General features: G+C 43.9%; 1 protein-coding gene across 1 annotated transcript in view; it reads right to left on the bottom strand.

Annotated features, from left to right (window-relative positions):
- The window catches only part of LOC126176254 (uncharacterized), a 63,316-nt gene that overhangs the window by 33,322 nt on the left and 12,261 nt on the right, over positions 1–17,733 (bottom strand). The gene's annotated exons all lie outside the window — the stretch shown is intronic.

The following is a 17,733-nucleotide window of genomic DNA, read 5'->3' as shown; positions in this document are numbered from 1 at the left end:
GAATGAAGAAATCGAGTGACAGCACACATGTCACAATCGGCATGGGACACTATTGTGCTGGGTATTTTTACATGCTCACTGTGCGCTCAGGATTGAAAAGAGCGACGACACGCGATCGACGGACGTGCGAGGGGCACTACACAATCCATCTGTGTAAAAATCGGCTTTTCAATGTGGTTTTAATTTCGCGATGAACGGACCTTCAAACAAAATATAGCCGTGGCACGTCTGGAGCACAGCACTGTATCCATACGCATTTGTGGAAAAACCGGGAAACGAAAAGAATCGAAACGTTTGAGGTGTAGCGTTAGAGAAGGACGCCAAAAGTCGAGTCAACTTATACCAGAAGAGGACGTCCTCCGCGTAATCGGCGTTCGTATGAAACATACGATAAAAACAGACGGCATGAGAGTGCATGTATTAAGACATGGAATAACTTACATGATTTTAGAGAAAGTTGTAGAGGGCAGAACTGTAGAGGAAGCCAGAGATCAGAATGTAAATATTCTAGCGCCATGGGTGCGAGTTTACTCTGAGATGAAGAGCTTGGCACAGGAGAGGAAGTTGTTGAGGGCAGCATCTAACCAGTCAGAAGAAGTATAAAAAAATTGCCCACTCCATCCTTTGTTGACGTGACTTGTTTCGAAAGGGTATTTTTTGGTTTGGACAATTATAGATGCGTTGGGATACGGTAGATGGTGTTATTATTTTGGAAGGGTCGTATGGAATGCTGCACTGCATAACGATTGTACTGTCTCCTCTCTCTGATCCCACGACAAATATCATTGTAGACATGTAACACAGCCTATGACATGTGCTTAGAATTATGCAAAGACACATGCCTGAAGATGCAAGTGTAATCTTCCAAAACCGGACGCCTTCAGTAGAGGGAAGTGTGCAAGAGGGGAATTCTAATTATTGTGTGTTCTGTGCTCCCCGGTAAAAAATTCTTTCTCGAAGTCCTCTGAGCCAACAGTCCGTGATCATTAGAGTTTACAGACTCGAACGGAAGCAAATTAAAGACCTTTCAATTGGTGGATTCGTGACAGTAAAAGATTTTCTGCAAAAGGTATCTAGAGCTGCTATAAATAATGTTATGTGAGAGTACGGAGTTCACGGGAACATTTCGTCTGCTAAGGGTAATAGTAGAAGAAGAATAGAACTTGTGATAAACCTTTTGCATTTTCTTTATGTTTTCGTCTTCCTTAAAGGCAAAGAGACAAGATGAAGCGGTAGCCCATCATACCCTACTGTATACTGTCGGAAATAAGTCTCTTTATTTGGGGAGACAGTATAAACTGAAAAGAGACAGGAAGGAATGAAACAGAATTGATGTCAGAAGCAAAAATTACGCTGTCCGATTTCACAAGGCTATATGAAGAGGGGAAGTGGGAAACGTTCTAAGTGCCAGATCTCACATTTATCAAGAGAATCAAAACACAATGTACTCGTATGTCTTTAATTAAATATTTGTATCCAAAAAAAAGAGAAAATATTCTGATACCGAACAGTTTTGCTATCCACCTCATCACTGCAATAACTAATGAGGTAAATTAGAAAACAACTGATTTATTAAGAACGTTCTAAGTGTCTTGCCAGTAATGTGACTGGTTCTTAGGGCCAGTAAGAGACTTTTTGTTTCAAATGCCATTAATACTGAGGCACAACATTTTGTTTGTGATAATACAAGTACAGGAACACAGCAGAAATATTTGAACTAGTGGTACTGTAGTGACAAAAATCATTTTTCATTTCTTTTATATTTCATACAAGAGATTAATAGAAGTAAGTTCATGACAATACTCCCTTAGTATTGACTTGTGTTTCTTGTGCAGCTCCATTCTTGGGATCGAATGTTACAAATTGCATTGTAAAGCTTCCTGTGCTGTTGAGGAAAGTGGAAACTTTGTCAACAGGTCTTTCTGTTTAGCAGCTGATAAACACGGCTTGTCTTTCAGATTAAGTACGGCATGACAAACATCTGTCATGGTGTTCCCTCTTTTGAATTCATTGACGTTTTCCCATTCTGCTGTTTCAGAGTAAGAACTTTTAATAGCTATTCTGATTGATAAGTATGTCACACTTTCATCGTACTGTATTTGGAGATCTTACAAGCGTCACTGACGAGAAAAGGCCCTATTTCTGCAGCATCTATGGAATGAAAGTTGCTGCTTGTGTGCGTTGGAATGGCATTTGAAACTCCCGAAGGACGCACTGCTTGGGACAGAGACCACGCACCTTCTGGTAACTAATCTTCGAAATGTTTTCTCCATGATTTGACACTTGGAAGAAATCTAGGGACATGCAACAGAGTACCGAGAACACAACATCACTGAAAACGCGTTTTTGGAAGAAATGGCTCTAGAATGTTCTCCACTTCCCCTCTTCATATCTTCTACATGTTGAAGATGCAGGAGGTGGACGAAGATATAGAAAACCAACGAGAAATGCAGGCCTGAACATAAATGTAGATGCTAGCCAAGCCTGCATGTTGCGCTGTTGTATTTGACCACGAACAGATCCTGTGCCACGTCCTCGAACGTGAGTAAATCGTTGGTGTTTTCATAGTGCGTGCTTCCGAAATGTTTGGTTTTTCATCAGCACCATATATGAGATTTATACTGCATACTGGGGTAGAGGAAAAACATTATCCGCTAAGTCACAAGGCGGACGAAAGTGTGTGTCGAGTGATCATCACAGACGGCCATTGTAGACAGGATTTCATGAGGGTTCCCTCATCCCTGGTTGCTGCGGGGGTTAAGTAGGGTTGCTGTTCCTCCCATTATCTGCTTGTTGTGTGGAGTTTCTTCACGTTGCCTGGTCAGTAGATATTCTCAGGTTCACATGTCTTCTCTTTCCCAGCAATGCCGGCAAGGAGTTGTGCTGTCTTCAATGCTCCCCACCACAGCGGTTGGCGCTCGGAGCTCGCGCGCTCCTGCCGCCTGCAGATCTACATCTACATGGATACTCTGCAAATCACATTTTGCCTGGCAGAGGGTTCATCAAACCACCTTCAAATTTTCTATTATTCCAATCTCGTATAGCACGCGGGAAGGATGAACACCTGTATCTTTCCGTACGAGCTCTAATTTCCCTTATTTTATCCTGGTAATTGTTCCTCCCTATGTAAGTCCGTGTCAACAAATTATTTTCGCATTCGGAGGAGAAAGTTGGTGATTGGAATTTCGTGAGAAGATTCCGTCGCAAAGAAAAACGCCTTTCTTTTAATGATGTCCATCCCAAATCCTGTATCAGTTCTGTGACACTCTATCCCATATTTCGCACTAATAGAAAACGTGCTGCCTTTCTTTGAACTTTTTCGATGTACTCCGTCAGTCATATCTGGTAAGGATCCCACACCGCGCAACTCTAAAAGAGGACGGACAAGCGTAATGAAGGCAGTCTCCTTAGTAGGTCTGTTACATTTTCTAAGTGTCCTGCCAATGAAACGCAGTCTTTGGTTAGCCTTACCCACAACATTTTCTATGTGTTCCTTCCAATTTAAATTGTTCGTAATTGTAATACCTAGTTATTTAGTTCAATTTACGGCTTTTAGATTAGACTGATTTATCGTTTAACCGAAGCGTAACTCGTTCCTTTTAGCACTCGTGTGGATGACCTCACACTTTTCGTTATTTAAGGTCAACTGCCACTTTTCGCACCATTCCAATAATCTTCTAAATCGTTTTGCAATTTGTTTTGATCTTCTGATGACTTTATTAGTCGATAAACGACAGCGTCATCTGCAAACAACCGAAGACGGCTGCTCAGATTGTCTCCCAAATCGTTTATATAGATAAGGGACAGCAAAGAGCCTATAACACTACCTTGGCGAACTCCAGAAATCAGTTCTGTTTTACTCGATGACTTTCCGCAGTTACAACGAACAGTGACCTCTCTGACAGGAAATCACAGATCCAGTCACATAGCTGAGACGATATTCCATAAGCACGCAATTTCACTACGAGCCGCCTGTGTGGCACAGTGTCAAAAGCCTTCCGGAAATACAGAAATACGGAATCGATCTGAAATCCCCTGTCAATAGCATTCAGAACTTCATGTGAGTAAAGAGCTAGTTCTGTTTCACAAGAACGATTATTTCTAAATCCAAGTTGACTGTGTGTCAAGAGACCGTTTTCTTCGAGGTAATTCATAATATTCGAACACAATATATGTTCTAAAATCCTGCTGCATACTGACGTTAACGATATGGGCCTGTAATTTAGTGGATTACTCCTACTACCTTTCTTGAATATTGGTGTGACCTGTGCAACTTTACAGTCTTTGGGTACGGATCTTTCGTCGAGCGAACGGTTGTATATGATTGTTAAGTATGGAGCTAATGCATCAGCATACTCCGAAAGGAACCTAATTGGTATACAGTCTGGACCAGGAGACTTGATTTTATTAAGTGATTTAAGTTGCTTCACTACTCTGAGGATATTTACTTCTGCTAGTGTCTTCTGTTTGCCTGCGAGTTTTCACCTTAGGGAGGTCGACACGCAGGCCGTCAAGCGTGCTGTCACAACGCTTTCTGGCGCGCAGACGGCGTGTTCTTCCACTTCCTGGTGCAGATGCGGTGTCGACAGCCGCGCCGTCCGTCTTCGCAGCGTCGGTGTACGCTCTCTTCTGCACAGCCTGTGAACCTGGGCGCGGACGTCGTTTGGAGCGGGCAATCTTCGGCTTGTGCGGCTCGCTGCGCTGACGAGCCGCTGCGGCGTGCAAATATTCACAGCCACGGTAACTCACCACGTGCACGCCGCCTATTTGGTTCGTGCGCCCTCGGAAGCGGACATTATTTGATGGTGTGATTGCCTGCGCATCTAATGCAGGGGTCTCCAAACTCTCCGCGGGCCACATTGCCTCCTCCACGGAGTCATCAGGGCTAAGATCTACCCAATGGGAAAAACAAAGGTGTTGTTGCTCTCCTTTCCAAGGCCGTAGAAAATGACGGTGGCTCAAAACCATTAGTAGTGCATTGTATTATTCACCAACAGTCTTTGTGTGGGAAACATTTAGGTATGTCAGAAGTTTTAGAGCCAGTTATTTCAATTGTTAATTATATCAGATCTCATGCACTCAGTCATCGCCAGTTCCGCGAGTTTCTTGAAGATATTGAGGAAAGCGACTTGCCATATTATACTGCAGTGCGTTGGCTTAGCTGGGGTAAAGTTCTGACCCGTTTTTTTGAACTCCGAACAGTAACTGAAATTTTTTTGAACTAAAGGAATCGCCCTCTGGCTGAGTTACGGAACGGTGAGTGGTTATCGAAGCTAGCATAGCATTTTATACAGACTTAACCAAACATCTGAATGACCTTAACTTAAAACTGCAAGGTGAAAACCAATTTCTACCTGATTTATACACGCATGTTAAGTCCTTTCCACAAAAGATTGCTTTGTTTCAATCTGAGTTGAACAAAGTATGCTTCACGCATTTTAATACATGCGAAACATTCAGTCAGCAAACTGGGATTCTGTTTTCTGTAACTTTCGCAATTGAAGCTTTGGGCGCTTTAAAAATTAATTTTGAATCACGTTTTTCAGATATCGATGCAAATTCAAACGATATCAAGATATTTCAAAATCCCTTTGACGTCGATATAGAAGCGTTACCCGCAGAACTTCAGTTTGAAATTATTGATTTGCAATGTAGCGACTGTTTTAAAGAGAAACATTCAAAGTCAACATTACTGGAATTTTATAAGTGTCTTCCATCCACACGGTTTCTAAATTTACATAAATTTGCCCGTGACTTTTGTTTCACTTTTGGCACTAAATATCTGTGTGAAAAAACTTTCTCCAAAATGAAACATGCAAAAAGTATCTACAGATCAAAATTAACTGATGAGCATTTGAAGTCGCTGGTGATTATCTGTACCAGTAAACTTGATCTACAACTGGATGTAATTATGAAAGGAAAGTTACAGCTACATAAAAGTCACTAATTATCACTAAGATGTTAAATCTCTTTACGTGAATACTCTAACCCCCTGAATTTTCAAGATATAAATTAATTACAGTTATTTTTATACATCAATTACAGCTAAAATATCCAATATCATTATGTACTTCAGGTATTGTATTTTCTTTAAATTGCCTTTAAATAAAAATATTTTATACGATTTACTTGTTATGTGTATTTTACAACGTAATCAAAAGAAAGTGAAACCTCGCTTAAGAAACATCTTCCATAATGATTGATTACTAAGGCTAGTCGCCGAAGTGGCGTCCATTTGAAAGACTTGCACCAGACTTGTGAGTAGAATAAAATGCAAAGAATTTTTTTACTTAAAATGTTTTCGCCACACTAGTCTGTTAACCATTCTTTTTTTTTCACTGTCGCACGGAAAATGGTCTATCTGTTTATTGTGGATAGCCACAAGTTCAACCATCACCTTCTGCTATGTAAAGATAGAGCTCCGACAATGTTGCGGTGAACTGGTCGCGATAGGCCTCGAAACTCAATTGTTGGCAGTATAGGCACCACCTCAAATATTTGGCGGGCCGGATACCAGGGATGTCCGGCCAGCTAACGCGGGCCGGTTTGCCGGCCCTCGCGGGCTGGTTTCGGCCCGCGGGCCGTGGTTTGGAGACCCCTGATCTAATGCATGCGTCGGGCAACGAGCAGTGGTGAGTCACATGCCCCGCCCCCTGTCAGTGAAAGCACTGGACAACTCATTTCTGTCTTAGTCGCCCCACAGCGTGATTGCCCTGCGGGTCTTCTCGTCAGCTGGAAGAGCGTCCTGTTTTCCAAGTCGTCCACAGCTATAACTAGGAGAGACGGCTACTCTTTCTGTGATTGATGATCCTCGACGCGCGAGACAGTAGGCAGCATGGGAGCCGAGCTCCTGCAGTTGCCGCCTGCGGAAACCTCTCGTAAACTGCCTTGATCAGTCGTTGCGGCACGGTGACGTGTGTGTAGATAGCCACCAAAAGATTCGACACCTCCTTCGTCACCCACTGAAAATTTTCACTGTTGGCCAGCTGTATCCTCACTGTGCACGGCCCTGTCGTCTTCACAGCCCGGAACCCTTTGTAATCGTTATTGACTTCCAGGACGACTGGCAGTGGTTTCAGCTCATGACGCCTAGTTGCTGTAGGCGGTTAGGAGCTGTTCAATTCATTTGCTGCAGTCTTTTTTTTTTTTTTTTTTTTTTTTTTTTTGCTGCTGGTTTTGCTGCTGTTCCAGCGCGAGATGTGGATCCGTCAACGCTGTAAAGCAGTTGGCAGACGTCTTTATTGATGCATCAGTTTTTGTGGCTGGCGCGGAACGAGCCGCACACCCCTTCTTCACTTCTGTCCAGCCATCTTCGCTGTACCGGACTTGCAGGATGTGGCGTTATTCGCTACCACAGACGTCCATGCTCGCCCCACTACGGAATATCAAACCAGCTGTGTGGCTGGATTGAAGAGTTTTTAGCAAACAGGACACAGCATGTTGTTCTCAATGGAGAGACGTCTACAGACGTTTAAGTAACCTCTGGCGTGCCACAGGGGAGTGTTATGGGACTATTGCTTTTCACAATATATATAAATAACCTAGTAGATAGTGTCGGAAGTTCCATGCGGCTTTTCGCGGATGATGCTGTAGTACACAGAGAAGTTGCAGCGTTAGAAAATTGCAGCGAAATGCAGCAAGATCTGCAGCGGATAGGCACTTGGTGCAGGGAGTGGCAGCTGACCCTTAACATAGACAAATGTAATGCATTGCGAAAACATAGAAAGAAGGATCCTTTATTGTATGATTATATGATAGCGGAACAACTGGTTGCAGTTACTTCTGTAAAATATCTGGGAGTATGCGTACGGAACGATTTGAAGTGGAATAATCATATAAAATTAATTGTTGGTAAGGCGGGTGCCATGTTGAGATTGAGTGGGAGAGTCCTTAGAAAATGTGGTCCATCAACAAAGGAGGTGGCTTACAAAACACTCGTTCGACCTATACTTGAGTATTGCTCATAGGTGTGGGATCCGTACCAGGTCGGGTTGATGGAGGAGATAGAGAACATCCAAAGAAGAGCGGCGCGTTTCGTCACAGGGTTATTTGGTAAGCGTGATAGCGGTACAGAGATGTTTAGCAAACTCAAGTGGCAGACTCTGCAAGAGAGGCGCTCTGCATCGCGGTGTAACTTGCTGTCCAGGTTTCGAGAGGGTGCGTTTCTGGATGAGGTATCGAATATATTGCTTCCCGCTACTTGTACCTCCCGAGGAGATCACGAATGTAAAATTAGAGAGATTCGAGCGCGCACGGAGGCTTTCCGGCATTCGTTCCTCCTGCGAACCATACGCGACTGGAACAGGAAAGGGGGGTAATGACAGTGGCACGTAAAGTGCCCTCCGCCACACACTTTTGGGTGGCTTGCGGAGTATAAATGTAGATGTAGATGTAGACCACTCTCGTGTCCACCACTCCCCGCTTCTTCCCGCTAGTCGTCGATAACGCGAGCGGTCAAGGCTTCTTACTGGATGAGTGTGCTTCCGTCCTCCAGTGGCTTCTCTGCTCCTGGTCTAGGCGGAAGAATGACGCTGCTGCCTGCCTAGCGTTCTTTCACGCATCCTCGGAAAGACTGCAGTTGCGGCACGGCCCAGGAGGAGCTTCCTCTGCGTCGCTATTCATCTGAGATTAGTCGTCCACGCACATGACCGCGTTAGCAGGACGCACCGTCTTGACTGGGGATTCAGATGGTCCCACGACGGAGCAAGCCTCGCCGGTAGTCGATCTGCCACACCATTTAGTTGGTTCATCGCCCCTGTAAGCAGCGGTCGCAACTACACTACGACTGACTCAGGACGAGCGGGAGCATACTACGGAAAGGCACGTGCCGCATCGTAGACGCTGTCGTCTCGGCTGAAACCACGTCCGCAGTCGTACACTTTGCTCCCGAACTCATTGCCTCCCAGGTGTTGTGCCATTATGAAGGGATGTGACGAAAAGAAAAGGTCACCATCTGCAAAAGTTTTCTGAAGAACTGGATAATACACTTGGGAGCTCTGTCAGCACCAAAGTAACGCGAAGGCGTCTCCATAAGCAAGGAAGTGCAGGGGGAGCTGGAATTGCAAAGCAACTCATCAGCCATGCAAACGCCCGTAACAGGAGAACGTGGTGCCGAAGCCATAAAACCTGGGCTATGCAGCAATGGAGGAATGTCTTGTGGTCGGATGACTCTTGTTTCGCACTGCTTTCAGTTTTTGGCCGAGTTTACGTCCCAAGAGCAGAACATGGCGGGGGTTCGGTTATGAATTTGGCAGCCATATCGTGGTATTCTACGTGTCCCACGGTTACTCTGCAAGGCTGCATTACTGCCAAGGGCTATATGGCCCATTTGGTTGATCAGTTGTACACATCTACATCTACATCCATACTCCGCAAGCCACCCGACGGTGTGTGGCGGAGGGTACTTTGAGTACCTCTATCGGTTCTCCCTTCTATTCCAGTCTCGTATTGTTCGTGGAAAGAAGGATTGTCGGTATGCCTCTGTGTGGGTTCTGGTCTCTCTGATTTTATCCTCATGGTCTCTTCGCGAGATATACGTAGGTGGGAGCAATATACTGCTTGACTCCTCGATGAAGGTATGTTCTCGAAACTTCAACAAAAGCCCGTACCGAGCTACTGAGCGTCTCTCCTGCAGAGTCTTCCACTGTAGTTTATCTATCATCTCCGTAACGCTTTCGCGATTACTAAATGATCCTGTAACGAAGCGCGCTGCTCTCCGTTGGATCTTCTCTATCTCTTCTATCAACCCTATCTGGTACGGATCCCACACTGCAGAGCAGTATTCAAGCAGTGGACGAACAAGCGTACTGTAACCTACTTCCTTTGTTTTCGGATTGCGTTTCCTTAGGATTCTTCCAATGAATCTCAGTCTGGCAACTGCTTTACCGACGATCAACTTTATATGATCATTCCATTTTAAATCACACCTAATGCGTACTCCCAGATAATTTATAGAATTAACTGCTTCCAGTTGCTGACCTGCTATATTGTAGCTCAATGATAAGGGATCTTTTTTTCTGTGTATTCGCAGCACATTACACTTGTCTACATTGAGATTCAATTGCGTCCATTCGCTGCAGATCCTTCTGCATTTCAGTACAATTTTCCATTGTTACAACCTCTCGATATACCACAGCATCATTCGCAAAAAGCCTCAGAGAACTTCCAATGTCATCCACAAGGTAATTTATGTATATTGTGAATAGCAACCGTCCTACGACACTTCCCTGCGGCACACCTGAAATCACTCTTACTTCGGAAGACTTCTCTCCATTGAGAATGACATGCTGCGTTCTGTTATCTAGGAACTCTTCAATCCAATCACACAATTGGTCTGATAGTCCACATGCTCTTACTTTGTTCATTAAACGACTGTGGGGAACTGTATCGAACGCCTTGCGAAGTCAAGAAACACGGCATCTACCTGTGAACCCGTGTCTATGGCCCTCTGAGTCTCGTGGACGAATAGCGCGAGCTGGGTTTCACACGATCGTCTTTTTCGAAACCTATGCTGATCCCTACAGATTAGATTTCTAGTCTCCAGAAAAGTCATTATACTCGAACATAATACGTGTTCCAAAATTCTACAACTGATCGACGTTAGAGATATAGGTCTATAGTTCTGCACATCTGTTCGACGTCCCTTCTTGAAAACGGGGATGACCTGCGCCCTTTTCCAATCCTTTGGAACGCTACGCTCTTCTAGAGACCTACGGTACACCGCTGCAAGAAGGGGGACAAGTTCCTTCGCGTACTCTGTGTAAAATCGAACTGGTATCCCATCAGGTCCAGCGGCCTTTCCTCTTTTGAGCGATTTTAATTGTTTCTCTATCCCTCTGTCGTCTATTTCGATATCTACCGTTTTGTCATCTGTGCGACAATCTAGAGGAGGAACTACGGTGCTGTACACTGTTTATTATACTATTCTCTAATGGTGTTGCTGTGTTCGAAGACGATATTGCCCCTGTTCGGACTGCTCGCATCGTATAGGACCGGTTTTGTTCACACGAGAATCAATTATCGTATCTCCCCTGGGCACCACAGCCACTAGACCTGTTATTGAGTCTTCATGATCTAATTTGGAGTGAAATCTGCGTCATCGCTATCCACCTCCATCATCATTACCCGAACTTGTCACTATCTTAGGGGAAGATTCCCTTGAAAACCATACAGGATCTGTAGTTATCCATTCCGAAACGATTGGAAGCTGTGTTGACTACCAGTGGTTTGGCTACATCGTATTAAGCATGATAACGTGTCGTGTTTTGGCGTTTCCGTATTTTTGTCGAAGCCTCGTAGAAACTTGCATAAATTTTAACTCACGAATTTAAACTAAAACTTTACGTCGGCCCCACTTGTAAGTTACCAGCTCGTACGATTGCCAGTAGGAGTCTCCATGGTGGTGCTAGCTGACTTGTTCGTTACCCAATTTGCGTCAAGTCGAGACCAAGGTGACATACCAGCAAAACATGTTTTGCGTTCGCCGTTTCGACGGGTGCAATTCTCGATTTTCTTCGAGAGTACCGCACTAAACCTGTGGCTGTTATGGGCGCACAGATCTCGCATAGCATCAGTAGCCTTCAAGGTCCTAATTGCAAAAACAATCCGAAGGTTGTATGTGCATACACGTAAAACATATACTCTTGTAAAATCAGTTGATTCTTTTGAAAACAAGTCTTTGTACTCCAATACGTAAGTTAAATTTACCTCACGTTTCTATTTACATTCATGTTAAACATGCACTATTGTGAAATCGGATGGTTGTCTTTGGAGCAACGCGTAACTGTTTTTCGACATCGACAAGCAGTGATGAAAGGAGTGTTTGCCTTTGCCACTGGTTCAGAAGGCTACGTTCCCACATCAGGAGTTGTGGAATAAATAATTAAACTATAAAATACATGTATGAATTTAGGGGAATAGTTGAATTATTCTGATGACCGGGGCTAGTATGTTGAAACAGGTAGTGTGAAGAATTGACATGTATGTTAAAAAAGAGCGAATACTTTCGCATATCGAAATCAGTGGGAAAATTTTAAAGGTATTGAGAAAAATAGAATGAGACAGCTGATACTCCACTTTTCATTCAGAGTCTATTAAATAAACAGGAACATATTCTAATTTTTTGTGCTTCAATAGGAGCATTTTTCCCCTGGTATATTTCTTATTCCATTTTTAATTTTTATGTTCTGTAGTCTTCTTACGAAATTATAACAATTACTCTGTGAAATAAAGGTTTTTCAAATGTGAATCATGTTCAAAAGTACGTGGTCATGTATCTAGGAACAAATATTTTGTTGCAATTTAAAAACTTTACAGCAGAGAGAAAATCTTGTCAATACGGTATTTAATACTCTATTTGTATCATTATTGCTCTACTACACAGTAACGATCAGCGAGATAAATCAAATTGAACAGAAGTATTATTAAAAAAATGTTACAGGATAAATAAATTTTGAAGTAGGAGCTGTAGGGAACTAACACAAACTTCCATTTTCAAGGATGGTAAGATTCTTAAGACATTAAAGAAACTCATTTCTTTCGAAGTATCATATGCTCCACAGTAAGATCTTCGTCTGTTCGAAGGTACAACAAGGCACGTGACGGACGAGGTATTGATAAACCGTCCACACATAAAATAGTTCTAAAATTATTAACATAGCACTATAAAACATAACAGTATAAAATTCTGCACCTGAAAAATTAACTGTATGTGCCCAATAGCTTTAATATGCACTGAGGTGACAATGGGGACTCAACAAGTCGTTGGATGTCCCCTGCAGACGTATTGAGCCATGCTGCCTGTATAGCCGTCCGTAATTGCGAAAGTGTTGCCGGTGCAACATTTTGTACACGAATTGATCTCTCGATTATGTCCCATAAATGCTCCATGGGATTCTTGTCGGGCGATCGGGGTGGCCAAATCATTCGCTCGAACTGTCCAGAATGGTTTGAAACGAGTGGAGAACAATTATGGCCCGGTGACATGGCGCACTGTCATCGATAAGAATTCAATCGTTGTTCGGGAACATGAAGTCCATGAATGGCTGCAAATGGTGTCCAAGTAGCCAAACATAACCATTTCTAGCCAATGATCGATTCATTTGGACGAGAGGACTCAGCCCATCCCCTGTGAACACATCCCACACCAGGTTGCACATTGCCTTGTTGACAGCTTGAGTCCATGGTTTCGTGGGGTCTGCATTACACTGGACCCCTATCATCAGTTCTTTCCAACTGAAATCTGGACTCATCTGACCAGGTCACGGTTTTTCAGTCGTCTAGGGTCCAACCGATATGGTTGTGAGCCCAGGAGAGGCATTGCAGGCGATGTCGTGCTGTTAGCAAAGGCAGTTGCGTCGGTCGTCTGCTGCCATAGTACATTAACGCCAAATTTCACCATACTGTCCTAACGGATACGTTCGTCGTACGTCCTACATTGATTCCTGCGGTTATTTCACGCATTGTTGCCTGTCTGTTAGCTCTGACAACTCTACGCAAAGGCCGCTGTTCCAGATCGTTAAGCGAAGGTCGACAGCCACTGCGTTGTCCATGGTGAGAGGTAAAGCCTGAAATTTGTTATTCTCAGCACAGTCGTGATTTGTTCATCTCGGAATATTGAATTCCCTAACGATTTTCGAAATGTAATGTCCCATGCGTCTAGCTCCAACTACCATTCCGCTTTCAGAGTCTTTTAGTTCTTGTCGTGAGGCCATAATCATGTCGGAAACCTTTTCGCATGAATCACTTGAGTACAAACGACAGCTCTATCAATGCACTGCCCATTTATTCCTTGTGTACGAAATGCAACCATCATCTGTATGTATATATATCGGTATCCCATCACTTTTTTCACCTCAATTTTATTATACATCACTCAAGAATGTAAAGCGGAAATAATTACAAATGCTACACAAAACACAACCTCATGTCTAGCAGCAACAAAAACAATAAAGAAATGGCGGAAACTGCTTATGGTGGTACCTAGTTCGCATTCCTTCATTTGGTTCTAGAATCAGTCACTAGACTGAAGTACCGACCAAAAAATATCATATGTTCCTTGGTACACTATCGTCAAGAAGCAACATTCTTTCCTACTGCCGAAATATCTTGTCGCGGTAATGGGAGTGTTATACGCCGTGACAGCACCCCAGCCCACTCCATCGTATTCTCTTGACATGGTACCTAGCGCCTTCACTCTGTTTCGCAGGGCGAAGAAACCATTGCGTCGCATGCATATCAAGAATGACGACGATGTAATTTTGGAGGTGGAATGTTTCCTGAATAGCCAAAATAGAGACTTCTGCAATGAAGATCGCTGTCATGTCATCGATCGTTGGGAAATATATGCTGCACTGACGGGTGCCTATGTGGAGAAGGACTGACACCTTCACCAAATTTCATTGTCGCTGCTTAATTTAGTCGAGGAGATAATTGAAACTGACGCATTCTTTATGTTACTCGAAGAAAAGGAGGGAACTAGACGCTACAGTGAAAACATGTCTCGGCCCATCTGCTGTGAAGAGTGTAATACCCAGCAGTCGTGATTTACCGAAATGACGCTTTTCTGGACTGACATCAGGCGAATACTAGGGTAATTCCTTTCACAAGACTCCGTCCGTATTTGTTTCCCCATCCTCACCCTGCAGGTCTAGTGCTCCTTCCGTACTTCAAAAATGGTTCAAATGGCTCTGAACACTATGGGACTCAACATCTTAGGTCATAAGTCCCCTAGAACTTAGAACTACTTAAACCTAACTAACCTAAGGACATCACACACACCCATGCCCGAGGCAGGATTCGAACCTGCGACCGTAGCAGTCCCGCGGTTCCCGACTGCAGCGCCAGAACCGCTAGACCACCGCGGCCGGCCTTCCGTACTGACATCCATGTCAATGGGACGCTAGATCTTGCTATCTGACTCTTCTAGGCATGTTCAAAGTATTAAATGGGAAAAATTCTTATTATTGCCAGAACCGAATTCGTAGTTACCCCTGCGATGCAGCATACACTGATGATACAAAACTTAATGAAAATCTTATTGGCGTGTTGGTTCATCTCTGCAAACCAATACAGTTGTTTGGCAAGTTCTTTGTAGGCCTCCAGAGATACGTGGCACCATATGTGAATGCACAGGTCACGCAGTTCCCGTAAATTACGAGCTGGTAATTTGTGGGGGCAGAGCTGGTGTGCATTAGTGGTCCACATGTCCAGATGTGATCCACTGGGTACAGATCATGTGAATTTGGTAGCCAAATCACGAATGTTAGTTCATTGCTATGCTCTTCAAAGAAATGCAGCACGATTGTGGCCTTAGGACAGAGGCAGCTGTCCTCTCGAAGATGCCATCGCCGCAGGGGAAGATATCAAATAGGTTATCCATAATAATGGTACGCAGTCCACAACTGTCGTGGTGCCTTGTGTAATGTCCCTACGTGATGTGAACTGAGGGTTCTATGGTGTATAGTAATGCGCTTATTTTATTTGCGTCATATCTTTCATGCGAAGTGAAAACTCATATGTATCAAACAATCGAAAATCCAGGATGGAATGTAACTGAATTTACCTGTGAAACCAGTCATGTGATCTACAAGCTAAGCTGCAACCACTGTGCTGCATACTATGTAAGCATGACAACCAACAAAGTGTCTGTCCGCATGAAATGGCCAACGACAAACTGTGGCCAAGAAGCAAGTGGACCACCCTGTTACCGAACACGCTGCCAAACATGATACCCATCATTTGAATGACTGCTTAACAGCCTGTGCCATATGGATCCTTTCCACCAACACCAGCTTTTCTGAAATGTGCAGGTGGGAACCTTCCCTGAAATACATCCTACGTTCCCATAATCCTCCTGGCCTCAAACTTCGTAAATCACTGTCCTCACCCATCCAGCCCCTTCCCTTCTCCCATTCCAGCACTACAAAGCCGTCATTCCACCGCCACATCCAGTCTTTTTCTCTCTCTTTTTTTATTTATTTAATTTTTTTATTTTTTTATTTCTCTCTCTCTCTCCTTTTCCAGTAGTTCCCCCACCCTCCTCACCTATACCCTGCCCACCGCCCAACCTGCAGCACTGTCCGCCATCCCCACCATACTATCCCCCCCCCCCCCCCAGCCTCCTTCCGGCACCCAGTCGCCACTCCCATCATTCACTGGTGCTGCTGCTCGCAGTGTGGTTTCAGTAGCCAGAGACTGCAGTCAAGTGTGTGAGTTGCGTTTGCGTGAGTGTGTGTGTGTATGTGTGTTTATTGTTGACAAATGACATTAGCTGAAAGCTCTAAGTGTGAAAATCTTTTAGTTGTGTCTATGTATGTTATGGTTTTGAACGAAAAAAAAGTGCACCTTAATGACGCAGCGGAGCGGTAAATTAATATTATTGTAATATTCCGGCTGCGAGTGCCAGCGATGATACGCTACTGTAATTGAGACAACAATGCTCTTTGCTGTGAAGAAGAGCATCGATGCCTTTTGTAATTTTGGAGATAAGGAATGGTGATTGGACATTGTTTTATGGGGGTCAGATACATAGTTTGCATGTAGATGTAATTTGAAGGGCAGAGGAGATACAACTTAATCGCAATTATCAAGAATAAAAAATTTATTTTGTGAAAAAGAAGGTAAATATCGTCTACAAACCTTTATTCGATGTTGGATCCCCGGACTTTCATAAAACTATTAGTGTGTTTTGCAATCCAGTGCATAGTGCTTTTTCACAAATTAACAATGATGGGCGAATCTGCTACTAACACACTCCACACGACGCGAAATATTTCGCCGTCAGCTTGTGTGTTAAAGACGTTCCCTAAGCGACCAGTTTGTTAGTAAAGAGATATAATACTGCTACTGTTGTTCAACCGTCTCATTCTGAAATTGTTTCGAGAAACTCTTATGGCGACTGCGATTACTTTAGCTGCCATGAGAGACGGGGTTTTCATCGCGAGTTGTAGTAGTTTTATCCGACTTTGTCTGGCATTCTCTGAGAACCGGAGAAACGGAAATCTCCGACCGCCAGCTCATCCTGTATTTAACACGTTCTCTCGTTACAGTTGCCACGAAAAAAACATATAAAACTATAGGCAATTTTTTTCACAAATTTTTATATTAGACACCCCAAAACTTTAAAATCTCTGCATCTAGGGGGAAAATCAAAAGAGAGTTTAAACGCAGTAGCTGCCTTATCTGTGCCAAAGTCAAAGGTGAAGTTATTTAATTATACTTGTGAAAGCACAAGTGAATGTCCCCCACGGCATAATACTGCCTCCACCAGACTGCATCTGAGGCGCGGTCCACGTTTCGAAAAGCCATTCGCCAGGATAACGGCGTCTCAAGATACGACCATTGACCTGGTATAACAAGAGTCAATCGTCTGACCACACTCCAGTCTCGATGAACCCGTATCCACTGCAACCACAGCTGACGAAGTCGTTGGACTCAGCATAATATTCTCTCGTCGGGTATGACACAGATCGCCGCCTCTCCTGCATTACAGAGCAGGCATGGTCCGACCTCCACGTTCCGCAATGAAGCCTGGGAATCCAACAACCTGTAATCTATTCGTGGTTTCACCATCCTTCAGCCTCTTTCCATAGGTGCTGTCTACTGTAGCTCGCGAACAGTCGACCAGCTTTGCCGTTTCCGAAGTGCCCGTTTCCAGATGCCGGGCCATAACGGTCTGCTGTTTGTCGAAGTCTGATATGTCAGTGGACATCTGGTTTGTGGCCCGTATCATAG

Source organism: Schistocerca cancellata, chromosome 3 (assembly GCF_023864275.1).
Source record: "Schistocerca cancellata isolate TAMUIC-IGC-003103 chromosome 3, iqSchCanc2.1, whole genome shotgun sequence".
Classification (NCBI taxonomy): Eukaryota; Metazoa; Arthropoda; class Insecta; order Orthoptera; family Acrididae; genus Schistocerca; species Schistocerca cancellata.
The sequence above is the reverse complement of the archived record's forward strand: the minus strand, read 5'-3'. Positions and strand labels throughout refer to the sequence as shown.